The sequence below is a fragment of the Mixophyes fleayi genome, chromosome 6 (genome assembly GCF_038048845.1).
Source record: "Mixophyes fleayi isolate aMixFle1 chromosome 6, aMixFle1.hap1, whole genome shotgun sequence".
Classification (NCBI taxonomy): Eukaryota; Metazoa; Chordata; class Amphibia; order Anura; family Limnodynastidae; genus Mixophyes; species Mixophyes fleayi.
The window spans coordinates 185,528,593-185,550,913 of record NC_134407.1 but is presented as its reverse complement, the minus strand read 5'-3'; the positions used below and the strand labels follow the sequence as shown (position 1 = coordinate 185,550,913).

Here is a 22,321-nt window from a genome sequence, read left to right as displayed (position 1 = left end):
CTGTACTATAGAGAGTTTTCGTACACTGTCTATCTCCTTGGTATAGTTACTCTTAGTTGACCAAAAGACAAGAGTGATATTTTCACGATGAGCAAAAGTACTTTAGTCTTTCTGCCACAAGTCAAGTACTTTAAAAAAAAAAAAAAAAAAACCAAGAACACAAACTCATGGACTATTGCAATGCCATCTTATTTCCCAGTTTAATATCACAGTAATCCAGGTCATTTTAGATATGATAAAGATGTTCTTCCCGTTTAATGTCCCATATGCATTTATGGGAGATAAATTATTACATTTTAATTGCTGCATATGCTGCAATATCAGCAGTGATATGGGGCAATTGGTAGATATTGGGTGACCCCAAAACAAGCATAATGTCCAATAAGAATCTAATCAAAATGAATTATATCATTGTGTATGTCAGAAAATGAAACCTTAAGATCACCGAAATTGCGGTCATCTTCCGACCACACTTACAGACCCAAGTGTCAGCTGGGAAAAAAAATCCAACTGTTCATCATGGACTGGTCAGTCCTTATCATACTTGGCCGCACACATGTGTAGATAGCTTGGACAGCGATCTGTTCCCTCAGCTCTCAGGCCATACAACAGGATTGGACAGTTTGTCTCCAGCAAAGGTGAAAGGACCGACAGGATAATGACCAGAGAAATGAAATGATACATTTTCATATCACACAAAAGCATACATAATATTTCATGAATACATCATTTCTGTTGGTCTCTGAAGTGGTTTATCTTTGTCTCCAACTCTGGAATAGATCGGCTATTAAAGGAGACTAGGAAAAACAGCTTGCAAAGGAAAATGCTGCAATAAGATCTCCCTTGTCAGCTCGGACTTAGAGACTTCAAGGCTTTAAACACCAACATGAAGTAATCTGAGCAATCTGGACCTTGAGTTGACTATGTGTACGTAGAGAAGAGTTTATGTAACAAATACAGACAGGCTGAAGTGATGCTTTTCTGGCACTGGAAGAAATGATTTTTAAATAAAGTTATGTAGCCAAAAAAAAAAAAAAGTTAGGAAATTAAAACTCCCCTATCACCTCTCTGTGCATACAGCTGATAAATTAATTCTCAAATATATCTGCAGATTTATTTTTAAACTGAACCACAGCAAATATCTTTAGCTCAGGTAGCAATTTATCCTTTAAATAATTTATATGTTTTAAAAGATGAACAAACCGAACTTAGTGTAACGTTTGGAAAAGAAAATGTCACAATAGTAACTCAATGAGAAAAACAACTCTGAATTTGCTTGTACTTTTCCAGCTGCTTTAAAACAGGAATGTCCACCGTGGCACAGTGATGAAGCTAGTAAACAGGTCAAATAACATTTTTACCTGGTGAATGTGCCAGCCTCTGTGGAGATTTAATCTGATAGGAATGTCTACTTGTTAAAATATTAATGTTATTCAGGTTTGTGTGCGCAGTGCAGCAGGGAAAGTATGCCACTTTATTTTGAAATGGATACTAGTGTAGTGTTGACAAAACACAATAGTGCATGCACAAATCTGATTGGACACAAGCTTTACAGGGAATAGAAGCACATTGCTGACTATATATTGTATCCAGTGGGTGCTTAAGGAGTTGTTTCTGTTTATGTCAATATTTTCCTTAATCATTGAAATACCATGCTTGCTATTAGATTTGTCTGACTGGATCCCAAATCCAACATTTTCCACCTGTTCTATTTAATCACCTCTGTCAGAGAAAAAAGAAGGTCACAACCATGAAGGGGACACCAGATTCTCCAGCTAGGCTGTTGATTTATTCATGTCCTTACTTCAACAAGAGCTTTCTGCTAATTCCACCAACGTCTTCATTTAAGCTGTGGCCATCCTAAATCACATAAATAAAACTGCACATCCATACATAATAATGCACTAGAGAGGCCAATTTGTGAAAAATGTCCCAGGCTACTTTCTAGCATACTTACAAACAAACAATAAGAAGGAATTAGTAGTTCATGCTAAGGACTTGCATATAGTTCTTGAACAGCAAAATTGGCTCAAGATCTTGGAGAACTCACGTGGGAGATCAAATTGGATGATAACCAATAAAGGAGGACATCATACAACGAGCCTGATGATGTTGCAATCAATTTGAATTATTATTGGGTTTGTGTTGGTGCCAGATGCTGCAATATTGGGTAAATTATCTATTACTGCAGATAATGATGCTTGGCCAGCTTAACATATAAAAATAAAAGGCTTCCATTTGTTTCCTTGTCCCCTCAACACCCCCCTCCCTCACAATCGCCTCTCGTCTCCCCCCCCCCCCTTTAAAAATAAAAACATATATAGAAAAACCATCTGCATCCAAAATGTAGTTTTAAGTGCCACATTGTATCTTGTTAATTTGTACTTTTTTCCCCCCTCCAGTTTGCATCAATTGGCTATACTTTCTAATGGTGTCACTTGGTCTCACGGGATGCTTGCTTTGTTTGTATTGTGATACAGGTTATTAAGATCTATATTGTGTTAAGTAATGGATGCAGTTTGAAAATAAACAGATAGAAAAAAAAGAGAGTTAAATAAAGCCCTATATTTATCCTTGTGTTTATTGAATGGAGATGTGTGTATAGAAAGCTATTCCCTCCTGCAGTAAATCTTTTCTATTAACAACTATCTTTTTGTGTTTCTTATCAGCTTAAATCAATTGTTTTCACATATACTGGCGACATCATGGATAGATGAGATTAGTCTGCACTATTGTATTTCAACTAATTTGTCAAATATTGGTGCATGTGTAGTCAAGACCAGACCAATTCAAATCTCAAACTGAACATTAAAAATGAATCATTGTGTCTGGTCTGTGTATGCACACAAACCAGACAGCACCAGGGCCGTCTTTCCCATAGGGCACAATGGGCAGGTGCCCGGGAGCCCTGCAGCCCAGAGGGGGCCCGTCGGAGGAAGCCAAAAAAAACCTGGAAAAAGAAAAGAAGAAAATACTTACCTTGCGGTCAGCTGGTGATCCGGCTCCCTCCCTGGTCTCCCCCTCCGTCGCGCTCGCAGTGCATGTCGGGCGTGATGACGTCACGCCCGCCCGACATCCATTGTGGAGCGCGACGGAGGAGGAGACCAGGGGGGGAGCCGGATCGCCAGCTGACAGCACGGTAAGTATTTTCTTTTTCCAGGTTTTTTTTTTTTTGCTTCCTCTGACGGTCCCCCTCGGCTGCAGGGCCCATATATATAATATATATTTTTTTTTGTATATATATAGGGGCCCCGGTGCACTGCTATGCCCGGGGGCCCAAGATGTTCTTAAGAGGGCCCTGGACAGCACCACTCCTACTGGTTCTAGTCAGCCACCAGACAACTAAGTGCCAACCGCGCTCCACGGTGGTGTCCCCAGTTGTAGGAGAAAAATTGCTGCCACCACCAGGCTCCTTCACTGGCCCCTGGAATCTCTTACTTCAGGGTGGCATGTGTAGCTGCTGCTTCAACTCTTTTCTGGCAACTGTGGCTGGTTCCTCCTAAGTGCTTACTTTGGACCAAGACTGAAGGGAGTTGGCTGAACGGTGACTCCGGATACTGGGTTCTACACAATAGAGTTGGAGGATGAATAAGTGTTAGCCCTTATCTGTAGGCCACTGAATTTCAGCAGATATAAGCACCGTAACATAATGGGCTCTTTCTTTCACCATGTCTGGGGCAATGGTGTTACAGAATGTCTGGGGTATCTTTTAACCTGCCATTATGGACCACTCACTCACTGCCTTTAAGTGTCAAGAGAGCAGCCTGGTGCCATCAGTTGTAGGAGATCTTTCACTAGCACCTGGAACAACTTACTTTGGGGTTATGTGTGCAGCACCTCTTTCTGTGGCCGATTCCTCCTAACTCCTTCTTTTAGGGGAGTAGCAAAGTATAATGTTCAAGGAGCTCGGTTAAACACAGGACAGCCAGAGGGTTAACTCCTAAGACTCCGTAGCAACGGTCTTAAACTAAATCATGTCCCGCAGCACCTGCAAGTTATAAGGGTAAGGAGAACTCAGCCACAGGCATCTTGCAGGATCTTTAAGAATAGTGATGTTTATGCAAATTAGCTCCTACAAGAATACTTACACATAACTACTTAAAAGATAGTAGATGTACACACAGATTTAATAAACACTCTTTTTTTATAGAGCTAAAAGCAGCTTTCATCTGTCATTTCTAATTAATAATTATCCTTATTGGACTATAACCATGTGTTAACGTAATCCCAATATCTGAACTGACTGTTAAAAAAGTGTTTAAAGTTAACCCCTGTGTACAAGCAAAAAAGGAGTTAATATATTTTGACAAAGGAAGCAGACATTCAGAGGACTGCTTTTGTCACCTCACCTTGATTATTTACTCAGAGATGCCCTATTATCACAGGAGAACATTTTACCTATTATTATTACCTGGTTAAGAGTTCCAATGACCTTAACAGTTTGGCTAAAATATCTAGGTTAATCCAAATTCATCATATATTCCCTACAATAAACAGAATGGACTTCTAAAAATTTGTAACCTCTGAAAGTACCCAGATAAAATATGTATACAGTTCCCATAAGGAACCTATAGGGATGATACATTTCCTATAGAAATCAATACACCATGTTTAGTGGCAGTAATGTATGAGGTAATAACTGGCTAGGTGGCACTAGCTGCCCTGGGAAGATAGGATCCTCTGTCCAAAACTAAAAAGATGTGTGACCATACCTATATGTGGCCCAACTCAGTCAAGGAGTTGAGGGCTATTGTTGTTCAGGCATGGGCCTGAGAGAGAAGATCTGCAAGAGTCAGGTGACCCAGTGAGGTCAACGTGTGACTTGGAGAGAGGCAGGAAAGAATACTGGAGAGAAAGTGCCAAGCAGATAAGCAGCGCTTGTGCTAGTCAAGGTTCAAGAAGAGTTAGTGCTTTTTTTTTCTTCAGTTTTTCAGTTGTCGACAATTAAAGCACTTTAATGTTGAAACGTTTGCTAGCTGGAGAACCATAACTGGCAGATAAACACCACTCCATTGACCAAGGCTACTACTAGAGCCAATTCCCTCATAACAGGATTTATGGTATATTTGCTGGCATCCATTACCAGTTCTAAAGCTGGGTCACATCTATGTAATTATAGTGCAGATCACACAATTCACAACAGTTTGTTCAGTTATTGCAAGAGTGTGTAAGCACCCACGATCATGTTTTATCGTACCTAAGCACATCACATCTGTTGATTTGGTTTTCTAAACTTCCTAAAAATCGTGATCAACAATGGAACAATGTCTGGTAAATGTGGAAGTGTGTACGCAATTACGACCAGCAGCGTAGGCAGATATCTGTAAAGTGTATAAAGTGCACATGCACAGTTAATTTCTCCCCTAGTTAGTCATTAGGACAGACCTCTCTCTCTTGCAAACAGGAAAGCTTGAGATACAGCTTAATTGCATATTAATAGTTGGTACAGAAAACAATGGGTGTCCAAAACTGGGATTAACCGTATTTCCCCATGTATAAGACGCACCTTTTCCCCCAAAATTTTGGGTCTAATAACTGGGTGCGTCTTATACAGGGGTAGTAGCACTTACCCTGTCAGATGATTCCTCTGTCCGGTAAAGTCTTCTCTCTGTCTGATCCTGATGCTGGAAACCCGATTAAGGTCCTCTCTGCGATGTCCGGATGTTCTTTCAGGACCTGTGGTCCTAAAAGAACATCCGGACATCGCAGAGAGGACCTAAATCGGGTTTCCAGCATCAGGATCAGACAGAGAGAAGACAGAAGACAGAAGACTTTACCAGACAGAGGAATCATCTGACAGGGTAAGTCAGAATTCACTATAGCGTTGTCTCTCCTCTGTATAAGCTGCACAAATACTCTGTGAAAAAATTGAGGATAATGTTTATCCTCAATTTTTTCACATGATTTATATAGGTGCGTCTTATATAGTGGAGCGTCATATACATGGGAAAATACGGTACATACTAATTACAGTATTCTGCAATTCCCAAGTAACTGCATGTTTCCTATTCGGGTCTATTTTACCATTGGTATAATTTTCACTACTAGCTCCCCATTAACACAGGAAGACTCCTTACAGTACACGCAATCAAAAGAATGTAGTGGTCAAAATAACACCACCCCCTACCTTGGCTAAGGCCAGATATTCAATTAATAAGCCATATCCTGTCTCAAACAATCACACAAATGCTGTGGGAACCCTACATCTGAAATGTCAGAGCTTTAATACATTTTCTGACTAACATATACACAAGAAACACTATAGCACTAAAAGAAATATACAAGTTATTAGGGGGTGGGGGGTTTCAAATTGGGCGCGTTACGGGTAAAAGTAATGCGTCTGCGCATTATTGCCGTTATTACAGTAATCCACCTAGTTACCGTTATTAAGGTAGTTTCAACGCCGACTTTTTGCTCGCAGCTCCCTGAGCAGCGAGCAGAAAGCTGGGTTAAAACTACCATAATAAAGGTAAAAGTTTTAAAACTACGCTAATTCGGTGGGCATTGAATTCCCCCCTTAATTTCCATTTTTGTATGTGCGTTTGACATGCTAATTTGCTAAAGTTTATTTAACTCTGATTTACATCAAACAGGTAGAAATATGTGTTAAATCTTAGGTCGCAATTACTTTATAGTAGTTATATGCATTTTCCACACCAGCAGCTACAATTTGTATTCCTCTAACTTATGTATCAAGTGTTCCCCACACCTCAGATTATAAGCTAATGCAGGTAGGGCCATCTTGACCTTCTGTTTCATGTCATTGTATGGAATTTGCTTGTGTAATGACATAATCCCCTCATTACACAGTACTGTGTAATATGTAAGTGCTGTATAAATAAAGATAACAACAGTCAGTAAGGGAGAAGTACCAGGGAAAGAATAAGAAAGTCCTGAGAAACTAGTGTTACATGAAATGAGTAAGAGGAAACCCACTTTCCTTTTCTTGGCATTTTAGACCTTCTCTTAATTCCACAGATGGTGAAAAATATCCTTTAAACAAAATGTGTCAGAGTCATACAACATTTACTCCAGTAACGTATCAGTAAAAAGTTCTATGTTAAGGACATATAACTTGGTGTTCCCCTTTAATCAATATAGATCTCACTAATCATCTAGAAAAACCAGTCACCGAGTGAGAAAGTTCAAATGTCCAGTTTAATACTCTGTAGAATAATACTACAATGTATGGTACAGCTGTACTGCTGCTCAGGGCAAATTACTGCCTTTCACAAGTGAAGGTGAATCATAGTGTATATTCGGAAGGCGCTGTCAATAAGAAAGAGAAACATCCAAATAGCCACTTTATAAAGTAGATCTTTTTAATACTATTTACCCCAACTTTGCCCCAACAGGCCAATTCTTTGTGGCATGGAAACGTAGTGGAAATACTCCTTACAGATTCTGGTCCATGTTGACATTATGGCATCGTAATGTTGCTGCAGATTTATCAGCTCTACATTCACGCTCTGAAACTCCCTTCCACCACATCCCAAAAATGCTTTATTGGATTGAGATCTGCAGATTTTCACATTTGTGGTACCAGCTTGAAATCACGTGTGCTTTGCAACATGGTGTATTATCCACCCGGAAGTAGCCATTAGGTAAACTGTGGCAATAAAGGGACGCACATGCTCAGCAACAATAGTCAAGTAGGCTGTGGCATTTTTAATGGTATTAAGGGCCCTAAATGTGTGCCAAGAAAACATTCCTCACACCATTACACAAACAGCCTGTACCTATACATCAATTCATGTTGTTTACGTAAAAATCTGACCGTACAATCTGCATATCGCAGCAGATATCAGACAAGATGACATTTTTTCCAATTTTCAACTATCCCATTTTGGCGAGTCTGTGCCCATTGTAGCCCCAGTTTACTGTTCTTAGCTTGGAACCTGTGGCCTGCTATAGATTATCCACTTCCAAGTTTGACATGCTGCGCTTTCAGAGATGCTCCTCTGCATAACTGCTCTCTGTCAAATTGTACTATTCTGGCCTCTCTCATTAACAAGGCGTTTTTGCCCACAGAACTGCTGCTCACTTGTTTTTTTATTTGAGCACCTCTCCCTGTAAACTCTAAATTGTTAGGCTCGAAAATCACAGGAGATCAGCAGTATTTGAGATACTTAAAAACACTCCATCTGGCACCAACCACCATTCCACTTGAACCACATTTCTTCCCAATTCTGGTGTTTGGTCTAATCCAACAAATTAAAACCCTTGACCATGTCTGCATTTTGGAACAGCCTCAATTGTTCCAATCCAGTAACTGCATTTTTACTTTATGCTCTGTGGTTAATGAATCTACCTTATCGATTGGAGGTTTTAATGTCAAGAGTTTTCTGAATTTACACTCCGGTAATATATCGAAAACATATAGACAGTGTAAGCCATCTCCATCAACTTAATGAAACAGAGATAAAGATGTACAGTGGCCAGCACTTCTGCCTCACAGCACTGGGGTCATGAGTTCGATTCCCGACCATGGCCTTATCTGTGTGGAGTTTGTATGTTCTCCTGTGTTTGCGTGGGTTTCCTCCGGGTGCTCCGGTTTCCTCCCACACTCCAAAAACATACCGGTAGGTTAATTGGCTGTTATCAAAATTAACGTGTGTGTGTGTGTGTGTGTGTGTGTGTGTGTGTGTGTGTTTCTCTATGTTAGGGAATTTAGACTGCAAGCTCCAATGGGGCAGGGACTGAATGAGTTCTCTGTACAGCGTTGCAGAATTGGTGGCGCTATATAAATAACTGATGATGATGTACTGTACCTAAATACTGGTGCATCTTAACAAAGCGTTGCTATTTATACACTACAGCATACCATTAAATAAGCTTTCTAATCAGCAGCAATGCTGATGCATGCAATATACAGGGTGAAATACACTTGTTAACAGTTTTAAATCAGACGGCATTTCCACAAGCCTTGAGCAAGGCAAGAAACAGCCTAACAATAAGCATTACTTAAGAGGATAGAACTGTGCTGGTGGCAATACATAGTTGAATGGGTTTTGTGACCATACAAAGCAAGGGCTGCATCCCAACATACTGTATTTTTTCCAACGGTTTTATTTACTGAAAACTAATGTATAGAAATAAACAATAAATGTTTTCAAATAAGACAGTGTCATGTCTTCATTTTTTTTTTTAAAATATCAATATGGAAAGAGTGGTTAGGGTGAGGATAAAGTAAGGGAGGGAAGGATACTAAAAGAAGAAGGGAGGCAGAAGGGTACAGGTAATTAACAAAACTAACCTATATTAAACACTCTGTAAATAAATTGTTTTAAAGGTTAATAGTACATATTAGCAACACATGACTAGTGTAAGCAACCATTACAACTTTGTATGTAGTCCAATTATTATTATTACCATTTATTTATATAGCTTCACTAAATCAGCAGCGCTGTACAGAGAACTCACTCACATCAGTCCCTGCCCCTTTGGGACTTGCAGTCTAAATTTTGACTAAGCTCCAAACAGGCAGGGACCGATGCGAGTTCTCTGTACAGCGCTGCGGAATTAGTGGCACCATATAAATAGCTGATGATATAACTACAGCAGTAAATTGAAATATTGGTTATTTTTATAAAATACAATTTTGTGGAATAAAACAATGGTAATCAGACCTTTTGGATTCTCTGTAAGCTCTTCAAACAGTGACTTTTTTGTATTTGTCTCAACACTTGCATATATTGTAATGTTGGAAATTGTAATTCTATTTAAGCTGGGAGCAGGCAGATGTGTTGTATTTGTTATGAGCGGACAGCTCAAATCAGCACTGGAATCTCCTCAGACAAGTACAAATTAAAATACTCCCTTTATGATGGTGGTGTTGGTGTTGGTGGTGGGAGGGGCGATTATAAATTTGACTGGGTGTGATTGGATCACTTTAAACCCATAAGTTATTTATAAGGAAATAGCGCAGGGGGCTCATTTACATATTTGCAAACATACTTATTTTTGATATTGTGTGTATTCTGGTAAAGGAAATATCTATTACTGAAACCAGGGGTGGCATAGGTGGTACATCCTGTCACACTGGGTAATTACCAAATAAAACACACAAAATGTGTTGTTGAAGGCGAAACTATAAATATATGGAAAGGATACACAATGCAAACAGTCCTTGATAAAATATGTCCTTAATATTCAATATACACAGCAATACCAATTAAGATACTCTCAAAGAAACAGGTCTTATGAACAACATAGTGTCTCACATCAGTGTGTAGCAATACATTACCAGCCACTTTAAAACTACAGAATAATCACGGTTAAAAAAGTTACAATTGCCAAACATATCTCTAAAGCAGTGATTGGCAATCAGAAACACTACGAGGGTGACATGGCGGGCCCCTCAAAACTTCATAGGGCTTCACATTACCCTTAATCTCAGTAATAAGTTAAAACAATAAATGTAATCAAAGAAAGACACCTAAAGCATTTACCAACTGAATAATTGGAAACACCTACCATTATTTTTACTAGATAGAGTGGCAGTGATAGAGAGATTTACCTTTCCTAAGCTCTCCTACTACATGCAAATACTTCCTCTCATTATTAGCAAAGCAGATGCCCGTTAGTTTGCTGCCACCTTCAGAAAGTTTGTTTGGCATTAAAAAAAAAAACAAAAAACAAAAAAAAAAACACGACAAAAAAATCTAAAATAGCGAGATACAGATTGTATTTACCTAAAAACAAAGAAGGGGCTGGCTTTCATGACATACTGACATTCTCCAGGTCAGCTATGTTTCGATACATTGGTTTTGGTTTTTATGCTTAGAACATTTTACTAAGGGGGCTATAGAGGAGGAGGTCTTTTCCCTGTTCTCCTGCAGCTCTCCTTCACTTGTCAAGCCCTTCAAATATCACAGAGTACACTTCCAGGATACACAAACCACTTGGTTGGCCATTATTGAAACTACAGAGATTCTAGATTCACTAAATACCTCAAAATTTGGGGAAACCCTGAATCTATCCACTCATTGTCCAATCCAATGTACACAATTTGGAAGTAAAAAGTTATTCTTGCCATCAGAGACATTTTCGATCCAGCAGGCTCTCTATAGCTTTCAACAATTGAAGGTAAAGCATAATTACCCCCATACTCATTTTTACCTACACTTACAAACACGTCATTATATACAAAGCAAACTATGATCCTTACCAAATACCAGTGACTTACAACCAGGTGACCTAGATTCTTAATTAGCTTTTCACATGTTAATAATTTAAAACAAGGTTTCTATATCTAGACTCTGTTACCGCTAACACAGATCGTTTGTGGTTCAACTTATGGTCTGTGTGGCAAAAAGATTTCCCAGATCTAGGAGAATGGGTGAAGGTCTTGGCTCATACGGAGCACATCATGAAGGCGTTCAGCTAGACTTCAAGAGGTGCATTTGAAAATGGTTAACAGAGTTTATATCTCTCTCCAAGCACAGAGAAAACATCCAGTTACCACTGAATCAGGTCTCTGCCCAAAGTTTAAAAGACAAGAGGCAAACCTGACGTATAACCTTTGGACATGCTTGAAAATATCAAAATATTGGAATAAGGTGGTGTCCTTTATCAATCATACCTTCCATCTGAATTTAAAGGACACATTATAAACCTTTACCTCTTTTGACAGAGGGAAGGGAGATCTTTCAAATACTAATGCAATACTTCTTCTATTGTTGTAACTTTGGTGAAAAAAGTCATTTTGGGTAAGTGGGCGCCATATACTTCCCCTACAATTGTTGAAATCAAGCCTGGGTTATTAGACCTTTTATATTTTGACAGACGATCCACCTTTTCGGATATCGATAAGAGAGTTAAAAGTTTCTAAGCTAAATGGGGTCCCTACAGCGAATCTCTTGATAACCATACACAGAATAATAAACTGAAAGTATTCAAATGCACTGAATGGTTTTTATTGAGGTAACTGGAGTGACACTTAACATCCCTTTCCGAGAGTATAACATCCTGGGATATTATTATTTTGCTATGTAACTTTCCTTTTCTTCCCCAAACACTTGGGTTATAGAACTATGTGTTTTTCTCCTTATAACAGTATTTACTCAATTGCACAGTTGGAAACCAGTAGGTTTATTGGGATAGTTTCCTTGTTATATTCCCCATCCAGTTTGTTGAAAAATTGAAAAATTAAGTATAAAATGTACAATTGTATTTCATCTTTATTTTTTATTTGGTTGTTGTATTTTGTTATCACTGTACAATAAAAATAGACATTAAAAAATAAAATAAACAAATACAAAAAATGGATGAAGAGAATCCTATCTGTAATAACATTTTAGCAGGCATTTAAACAACTGTTACAAGCTATAACAAACAAATCTCACAAAAAAAGCAGAAAGGAGCTGGAGGCGGCAGGTGGATGCACAGAGAGCTGCCTGTTGCCCAGCACTGCTCTAAAGGAAGCAGTAATGAAAATATATATGCAAATATAGATAGCAGGCTCACTCACAGTAACCTGGAAAGGGAATCCAGTGTACATCAAGAAGTTTCTGGGCAACGGATCTTAGGAAGGTATATGCACACAGCAGACACCAGATATCAGCATTCAATATATGAGATGTTTCAGCATAATACAAAGATGGGAGACATAGTTCACAAAAAGATGTCTGAAAGAACTTTGTGATTTGACTTAAACTTTTATTACAAGTCCCACATTTACAAAGTGATGTCTCAGCATATCAGACTAGTGCTACTCTGAATAAGGCCAATCTGAATTTAGCCTTCTGGCCTCCTCATAGGTATCATCATCATCATCATCATCATCATTTATTTATATAGCGCCACTGATTCCGCAGCGCTGTACAGAGAACTCATTCACATCAGTCCCTGCCCCATTGGAGCTTACAGTCTAAATTGACAGACAGACAGAGAGACTAGGGTCAATTTTTGATAGCAGCCAATTAACCTACTAATATATTTTTGGAGTGTGGGAGGAAACCGGAACACCCGGAGGAAACCCACGCAAACACAGGGAGAACATACAAACTCCACACAGATAAGGCCATGGTCGGGAATTGAACTCATGACCCCAGCGCTGTGAGGCAGAAGTGCTAACCACTTCGCCACCATGCTGCCCGGGTATCATGACTAACGCAACTTTTTGACAGTGATCATTCTTTATTTTAAAGTGGTTGCTAATAGGTTTCTTCACACTGACTGGTGCAAGACACTACATGCTAGATAAAAGAACTGTATCTTGGAGCAATTGCTTATTTATGGATGTCAAATTCTAAAAAGGTCTCTAGAAAAGAAACATTGTATTCCCTTTAACTAGAAAGTCCCCAATGAGCATCTTTTCTCTTCTTAGTCAGCCACATCTTTAACTCTTCCTTTCTATTCGCCTGTCATTACATTGCCGATTTAACATGGAAAACAGACTCACTTTTGACATACAGGCCCTGTCTACACAGCCAGGTACATGTAATAAATGACAACTGTACATGTGCAAAAAAAAAATAAATCAATTTTCCATTGCACAATCATGCTCAACAGGCACTGCGACTTTTGGTCTTTGGGTCATATTACAGCTATTTAGAAAAAACAAACAACATAGAATACTGCTCCGGCAAGTACCGACAAGGTCAGCACTCATTTAAGGATATGTAGCTGGAACATAATCAAAGAAAAAAAAAAAAGGTAGAAACCAACAGATGTGTTTTATACACAAACATGAAAAAAGAACAGTGTGCAGGCATATGCCGTAGATATAGATAAAAATCCTTATTAACATTGGCCTTTTAATCTATTAGTCATATTATATCCAAGGAAATATTTTCTAGCATTACATAAATGATTACACAGAAAGGAGTTATATAGATGCTGGACTATAATTCTTTACAATTCCAGTCAATGAACGAAATTTTATATTTTGTAACTAAGGGTAAAGAAACAAACGCTATGTTTGTTTTACACCTTGAAGTGTTTAAATACATTTAGAATCAGTTAGACAATGGAGTGCACAGAACCTTGGTGAGGAATCAATAGGAGAAATGAAATGTAGGCCAAGTATATCTCAAAGTCAAAACAGAGAATTATAAGCTTTTCATAAAGCCAATACCAGCCAAAAAAGGATTTAAATGTACTTTTTTTTTTTCTAATAAAAATACAACGGTTTCCGAATATTTAAAAGCTAAATGTTGAAAAAGATTCCAATTTTCTGTTTCAGTACTGTAGCTGGCTTTTAAAAGTACACTGTACAAGTACCCACCCCAGATATTAGTGACAGCTTGTAATATGACTGAAATGAAACGTTGCAGGCTATTGTAATATGGCCCTCATCCAAGTTTCATGAGGTAAACCAAGCAGTTTACGCCCCAGACTGGGGAGTGGAAAGGTGTTCGTCCCCGATTCAGACAGCCATGTGCCTGTTCAATAAAAAATTGGTGATCCAAAATTACTATTTTAAGCTAAAAATTTAAATTTCCTTCTAATAACTAATGAAACATATAGAAACTGTTAAAAAGGAAAAAAAACTATTTGTATTTTCAATTTTCATCTAATTATTCATATGATAAAATGGGGTAAAAAAAAAAAATACATTTTGATAGGATTTTTTGTTCATAGATAAACTGCATGATTCATATTTCCTGAGTGTGTAAAACAGGTCATTCAAGAAATGAAGCCTAAACTTTATCACACTATTCAAAAGTAGTGTTAGCACTGGACTTTATTACTGTATAAAGAATATTTCCCCAATTTAGTTCAATGCACGTCCATTGAGAGTACTCAGTATGACAGATATGCAGTAAACTGGAAGCATCAATGTCTTGTACCATAACAGGCATGACATACACAGGTAACTAAGGGAGTCTAATGTTATTCCCTAAAGCTGAACCTGCCTTCCTTACACACACACTTCATACTTTACCCGTGATCAATTTCTGATGCTAGAGGTGGCAACTAAAGTGCAGACCTTTTACAAGAGGAAAGAATAAGATTTAAACTTATAGATATAAAAAACAAAAAAAACCCACAAAAAACACACAATGAAAATGCTAACACTTCTTTACACACATATCATTGCTTATTTAGGGCACCACGGATTCCATAGTGCTGGACAGTCATCTTTCAAATATGACAAGTACTATAGGTATGTCAGATATAGATTAACAGCGACATGAATACAATTAAAAATAATAAGGTTTGGATGGTGATCAGCTAGCATTAATATCATGAGGTAGCGGAGTATCCAGCTTAAGATGGCAACAAGGTCATACAAGGGAGACAGACATGAGACGTGCTTTAAAGTCTACATTTTCTATGGTGCTCCAAAGAGTATCTCTAGTATTTAAGAGGCTTAAGTACTCATTGAATCTATAACTGGGTATACACTACAGGTTTTTCACCTATCATGCCAATCACACGATAAATGACTGTTAGGTCAGATATCACAGTTGTGTGTGCGTTTCCACTATCCTGTTTTATCGTACTAAAGCACATCGTAGCATTTCAGTTGATTTTATAACCGAACTAAAAATCTCTATAAACGATGGAACGATGTCGGGGAAAATTCTGCAATGTGTACGCACTCACAACCAGCAGTTTAGATAGATCTCCATAGAGTTTACAGAAACACAATATTTTCACCCGATGGTTATGACATGAAGAGCACACATCTGTAAATGTGTGCGCATGAATCGACATTCTGATTGAGACTTTCAGACATTGGTAAAATCCTTCAAGATATCGCATTGGGAGAGATTTTCTGTAGTGTATACATAAGCTTTATGACAAAATAACAAAACTATTTAAAGTGGGAATTTTAAAGAGTATCTGGTATACATTTATTCTGATTGTAAACATTTAACAACACACGGGGGTATGTCCAAAACCCTGCTTTCAAGTAGCAACTTGTATCACTAAATATATCTCAAACTTTGGTCAAATGATGTAACAATACTTTAAGGCAGCACATATGCCCATTACACCAGGATAAAAAGGCACAAGAAAGCTTTAAAATATATTTTTGGGAAAGTGACAGTGTTACGTACTTGAGAATGACTGTCATCTACTCCAAACGCTTATGCCAAGGCACACATTATATGCACCCAATTATATTTCAACAAAAGTACAAGCAGCACTAGTCTCACTGTTTAATAAAAGGCTTAGAAGATCTAAAACTACAATACAGTGTAATAACACTAAAATGCACACTTTTATAAAGCCTCCCCCGCAATCATTTGGCACTAAAACACTTCAAAGCGATAAAAAGCAACATTGTAATGAAATTAAAAATGAAATAATAAATAAAACATTTTGCATTACACAGAAGATTGACAGCTGTCCAGTGCAAAAATCCCATTCCCAAGTAGTATATATTAGACTAGTTGCACCTGTGTATACATAATTATACACAATAATCCAAACATAGGGGGGAATTCAATTGGCCGTGTTACTGACGAAAGTATGCGGCCTGCAATCGATTAGCGTTAATATGGTCATTTTAACCTGGATTTCTGCTTGCAGCTCCCTGAGCAGCAAGCAAAAGTCAGCGTTAAAATATACCGTACTAACGGTAACGATGCACGCCATTATCGTAGTAACGGTAATGGAGCGCAGGACACATTACTTTCGGTAGTAATGCAGCCAATTTAATTCCCCCCCATAGAATTATAAGCCCACATAAACCAGGAAACATATAGATGTGATTGCAGAAACAACTGATACAGAATATTATGCAAGTTGCGCTATATAAATAAATGTTCATGATTATACACTGAATGATTGACAATTCCCCCAAGAGTATCGCTGCGCTAAACCTATTACCATTAATACAGTAATTTTAAACCTGCTTTCTGCTTGCGGATCAGGGAGCTGCAAGCAAAAAGCCAGCGTTGAAATTATTGCATTAATGGTAATTACGCACACCATTACCGTAATACTGGTAATCATGGGCAGTAGCGCAGCCAACTTAATTCCTCCCACTGTCTCTTATTCAGTGTTCTTATTTACCCCACACCAATCGCCAACTTCTGCTTCTTCATGTTGGTAATGGGCTGGGAGCATGGTACTGGACTATGATGTCACACTTCCAGTCTGAGAAGCACATAAGATGTTGCCCCCTTCTGCACCCAGATAAGGAGCAGGGGTTGGCTGTGCTGGATGAGATGGGAGTGCTAGAGGAGGGAGTAGGTGCTGTCTAGAGTGCTCAGGTAGTCTAAACTATACATTTTCTCCTGCAGTCTAACATTAAATATACCTAGATAAAGCTCTCTGCACCTCGGTCTGCTTCCCTAGCCTTGTTTTCTTGACTTTAGGCTTACTTCACATTGACCATTACCATCACTCTCACTCACTGTCCCGTAAATAATTTGATCGGCACTACCATCTGTATATTGTTTGTCAAGTATGTCTGGTCTCTGTGTTTTCTTTTTCATGTAGCATGTAATGTGCTATGGATCGCTGTGTTGAATATATATCATGCATGATACTGCAGACCTTTTTGTAGAAATATATATGTATAAAATTATGTCAAAAGTTGCAAGACATGACAAATACAAGTACAATATGTGTGGATATGGCACCAAAAACACAGGCACAGATTACAACACAAAAAATGTGTAAAATCCAAAACACAGCAAAATGCTGCCTACAAAAAGGCAACACAACTTTCAACAGGTCCAAAGCAAGCGCTAAGAAGAAGAATCATAAAGCAGTAACAAAGTGACAATGAGAAAATGCAATACTACACACAAAAAAACAATACTCTGGTTCACAAACAAAATAATAAAATACAGCAGAACCAACACACTGGTCACACCCACAACCATGTAGATACTACATCACACAAATAACTACAATAATACATTGCAAAACATAAAAGACAGAATAAAGCAGAACAGACAGGAAGAAGCATTTAAAGGGACAGTAGATCACAGTATAACTACAAAAACTATATATTTTTGGGTGATTTTCATGTTGTCATTTGGTAAACCCGTACATTAAACGCCACCCATACAGCAAGACACCATATCACACACTACATACGACACAACAAGAGCCACAATCACATGACGAGATAAGAGCCACACGTCGCAAAACACACAGCAACAATGTAACACCACCACACAGAACACAACATGACAATACAGCGGCCAGCACGACTCACCCAGGCAGGGAACAGCCTGACACAACTCAAGCCTAGGCCGGGAGGCGCTGACAAGCCCGAGACTCGGTCTCACTACTCTTCCGCCCCGGGGAAGATGGCAGCGGCCGGTAGGAGCAGGAAACGACAACCTTAGGGCTGTGGACTGAGCATGCGCAGTAAGCGACAGTGCGTAGAATGTCCAGGAGCAATAAAGCTTTAGTTGAAACCGGGCACGGCACTCGCGTAGTGTGCACAGACGTCATGCGCAATGCGTAGGTGCAATCGTACCAATAAAGTTTAGCATACAAACGTGACAAAATTGGGAGAGGTAGCTACATAAATGTAACTTAAACAGGTATATAAATTGTATTTTGTCTTTTTTTTTTTGACTTGCAACTTACAAAGACAGATTATAATATTTAGGGTTCCAAAATTTTGATTTTCATGAACCAAAAGTGACCTTACCAATTTCCATTGCACGTATGTTTAAAGAGTCTTTAATAAAGACGAAAGTGTAAATCACATGTGAAATGCACATAAAGGCTATGGGCCTGATGCATAGGTGGTTACATTGTGCACAATTTCCATTAAGTTAAAGGCTCCCTTTAAAATCATCATCAGTTATATGGCACCACTAATTCCGCAGCGCTGTACAGAGAACTCATTCACATCAGTCCCTGCCCCACTGGAGCTTACAGTCTAAATTCCCTAACACACACACACTGGGGTCACATTGACAGGTCAATTTGATAGCAGCCAATTAACCTACCAGTATGTTTTTGGAGTGTGGGAGGAAACCGGAGCAAACCCACACAAACACAGGGAAAACATACAAACTCCACACAGATAAGGCCATGGTTGGGAATTGAACTCATGACCCCTGTGCTGTGAGGCAGAAAGCTAACCACAAGGCCACTGTGCTGCCTAAAATAGTGTATTTACGTCATACTTGTTATGTGACAAGTGCATGAGGGGTTGAGGTGACGCCATCATGTCACCATGGCCCCGCCCCTGCTATTAAATGCTGAAATTCACGGCATTGCGTCATTAATGACACAATTGCATCGTTAAGCCACGCCTCACCTCTACAATGACCTGGAAGGATGCCTACTCTACCGGCAGTCCGAGAGGACTCCCCGTAATTTTGGAACCTACCAGAAATTCCTGGAGAGTAGGCAGGTATAATTTATGTCCATGTGCTGAGCCGGACACATCTTTAGTCCCGTGCAGCTCTGCACCAATAGCATATGCACCCTGTTTACATCAGGCACACATCACACTTACGTCCCACTCATGCAGGGGCTGGCTGGGCCGGGAGGCAGTCTAACCGCTGTGAGGGCCGGCCGTCCTCCCCCCCGGATGCAATATTACCTGATTATTACCGGTGGCCGCATCACATGACATGCGATGCGGCCCCGTCAGCGCACATGTGGCCGCATCACATGACACGCAATGCGGCCACGTCATAATTCACACGGCCGCATCGCGTGTGATGTGATGCGGCTGCCTGTGCTGCCCCCTGGGCTGAAATTTGCCAGCCCGCGCCTGCACTAATGCCCGTGTATTGCCCATTCACTATTAGGCATCAATATATTCATAGAATGAACATAATACATCAAAACAATATCCATGCTTAATCAGATCTCGGTATATATTTATAACTATTGCTTCAAGTGTGCCTTTATAACTGTGACTGGATCACTGATAAATAACTTATTTGTGGCTGGATCATGTGGAAATAATTTATTGTAGAAATGTATTTCAATCAGAGGTGCAGACACCAATGTATAATTTGAAATACACTTATCTTGTTACATTGGGATGTGTTTTGTATGGAAGTGTCATTGTTTGGGTTTGTATGGTTGTTAGAGGAAATCTCCAATTAGGCATATGTGGGGAGGGAGTCTGATAGCAGGAAATGCTAAGTTTTTTGATGAAGTGTCAATTGCCTGCTCTGGCCAAAGGCCCAGCAGGGGGTTGGTACTGTGGGGCCTTTTGTCCAGAGTGTTCAAAACTTTCTGACCATTGTAAACAGCATGTGATGCAGGAAATCACAGCAAGTTATAGGATATCACGGATAAGTGTAAATATTGTTAGTTTTGAATTGCATGTTAATCCATATTTGGATAAACAAATTGCTTCCTGATTCTAAAAATAACTCAGATCTCAAGGGGGCTTATCCAGTGAGGCTGCGCTCAAATGTGTATAAAAACAGCACGGTTTTGTATTAAAAGTTGTTCTTATTTCATCTGACCTTAGCACTGGTACCTCCAATCAGTGTGACTGCAAATAAACATCACTTGCTTCACAGACCTGCTTGAAAATATCTTCCATGCTGAAAATTCTGTGACCTACAGATTAGACCCAAAATCTAATCCGTTCCCGGCTGTTTTTGAGGTTTGGACCCAGTTTTTCTGGTAAAACCGCTCTGCCTGCTACCCTGCAGCTCTGGTCAGTGTGATAGGCCAGGGGAGATCCATCCACAGCAACCCTGATCCATAGTAAGAGGTCAGGAGTAAAGGCCCAGGTACACCAGTAACGGGGTACACTCGCAGCGTCAGTTACCCAGAAGAAACCCGCTAGATTCCAGTGGTGGCAGCATTTGTAAGCCCCTCCTACTGTGGATAGAGGGGCATTTGGGCTAACGAAAGGGAACAGTGGCAAAGTAAGCCTAGCCGGTTGCCAGCAACTGTGGCATAGGCGGTCCATCCTGTCACAATAACTAATTTCTTTATTCAAGCCTATAAACCATCCTCCTAACTCCTTTGCCTCTGCTATCACCTCTACTCCCCACTCAGAGCCACCCTGTTTGTGCCTTCTCCTTCCTTTTCGGATGTAAGCTCTCACGAGCAGAGCTGTCTTTCCTCATGTTCTCCTCAAACTATTGCATGACCATCTGTACATTTAGGCCTTCTCCCCTAGCCCTGTTTTCTTGAGCCCTGGCCTAATACACATTGTACTTTACCTTCACACTTATTCACTGTCCTGTCAATAACTTGATCTGCATTACCAAGTTATATGTGTAATCTGTTAACTAGTAGATGTCTGGTCTTTGTAGTATTATATTTTGTCTAATAATGTAATTTTGGCATAATATATTATTAATGTCTAATAATGTATTATGTAGTGTACTTTGTTTCTGTGTATTGTATATTACTGTAAATTTAATGTACGGCGCTGCAGACCTTTTGTGGTACCTAATATATAAAAGATAAAAATTATAATAGCGGAACCATTCCCACGATATATGTCGTCAATAGATTTCCAACCCATCTAGAAGCACAGAAATTCCCATAAAACTAGCTGCAGACTAATTGCAGCAGACTGCTGTGCTTTTGTATCTATTACTGTTCTCTTACTAAGTGCTATCAACTATCCCAGGACACAGCATCTGCTACTTGTTTCTGTCAACATTTGGTTAAGCGTTAAACTTAAAGGGCAGGACACCCATTTATTTCTGGAAATATTGCTTTGTGGTGCTAAAAATGGAGGATGTGATTAAAGCCTTTTTACAGCTGGTCAGCAGGAGTCCATCAGGTAGCAGCAAATGGACATTGGGGAGAATGAAAGTGAACAGCGCCAAAACCAGGAAATGGTAAAAGAGGTGGTGCAGCAGCTGGCAGCAATGACTAGAATTGCCTCCATAGGAGCCTTAGTAAGCTCAAGCTCCAAACAAGCTACTTATTTTTGAGGCCTATTTAACAACATTTGAGAAAACAGCAGAACAAGAGGGCTGGTCTAAAGAACAATTGTCATGTCTTTTGGAACCCTGCCTTTCTGGGGAACCTCAAAAAACTTATTTCAACTTATCTGGGAGTAACAATGTCCATCCAGGCAGAACACATGCACTGCTGTCCCAGATGCAGGACCTTATTCACTTCACCAAGGAATTGCTAGATCAACATTGTGGAAAGTCGTGGATTAATATTTGAGATCCCTGTTTGCTGTTTTGTGCAAATGGGTGAACAACGGGTCAGCTGGTGGAAATGGTGGAGAGGTACTATATATGGTGGCTCCTGTAACTTTTGGTCAGACTGTTCTGAGAGGAAAGGATGCTAGGAGATTAGAAAATACTAGATGGACATAAAAACATTGAGCCTGTAGGCCCAGGACCTGAAGGCTGCCAGGAAGGTCTTCACATAATAAATGACTTTGTAACAATACTGCTGTAAATTGTACAGTCACTGATGAATGTATGCAATGTGATACCGC

The 22,321-nt window shown here is 39.4% G+C and overlaps 1 protein-coding gene across 1 annotated transcript in view; it reads right to left on the bottom strand.

Annotated features, from left to right (window-relative positions):
• The window catches only part of ITCH (itchy E3 ubiquitin protein ligase), a 58,947-nt gene extending 40,673 nt beyond the window's left edge, over positions 1-18,274 (bottom strand). The window contains exon 1 of the mRNA XM_075177559.1: positions 18,131-18,274. The gene's annotated coding sequence lies outside the window, so the exon portion shown is untranslated. The remainder of the gene's footprint in view (positions 1-18,130) is intronic.
• Positions 18,275-22,321: the final 4,047 nt, after the last annotated feature.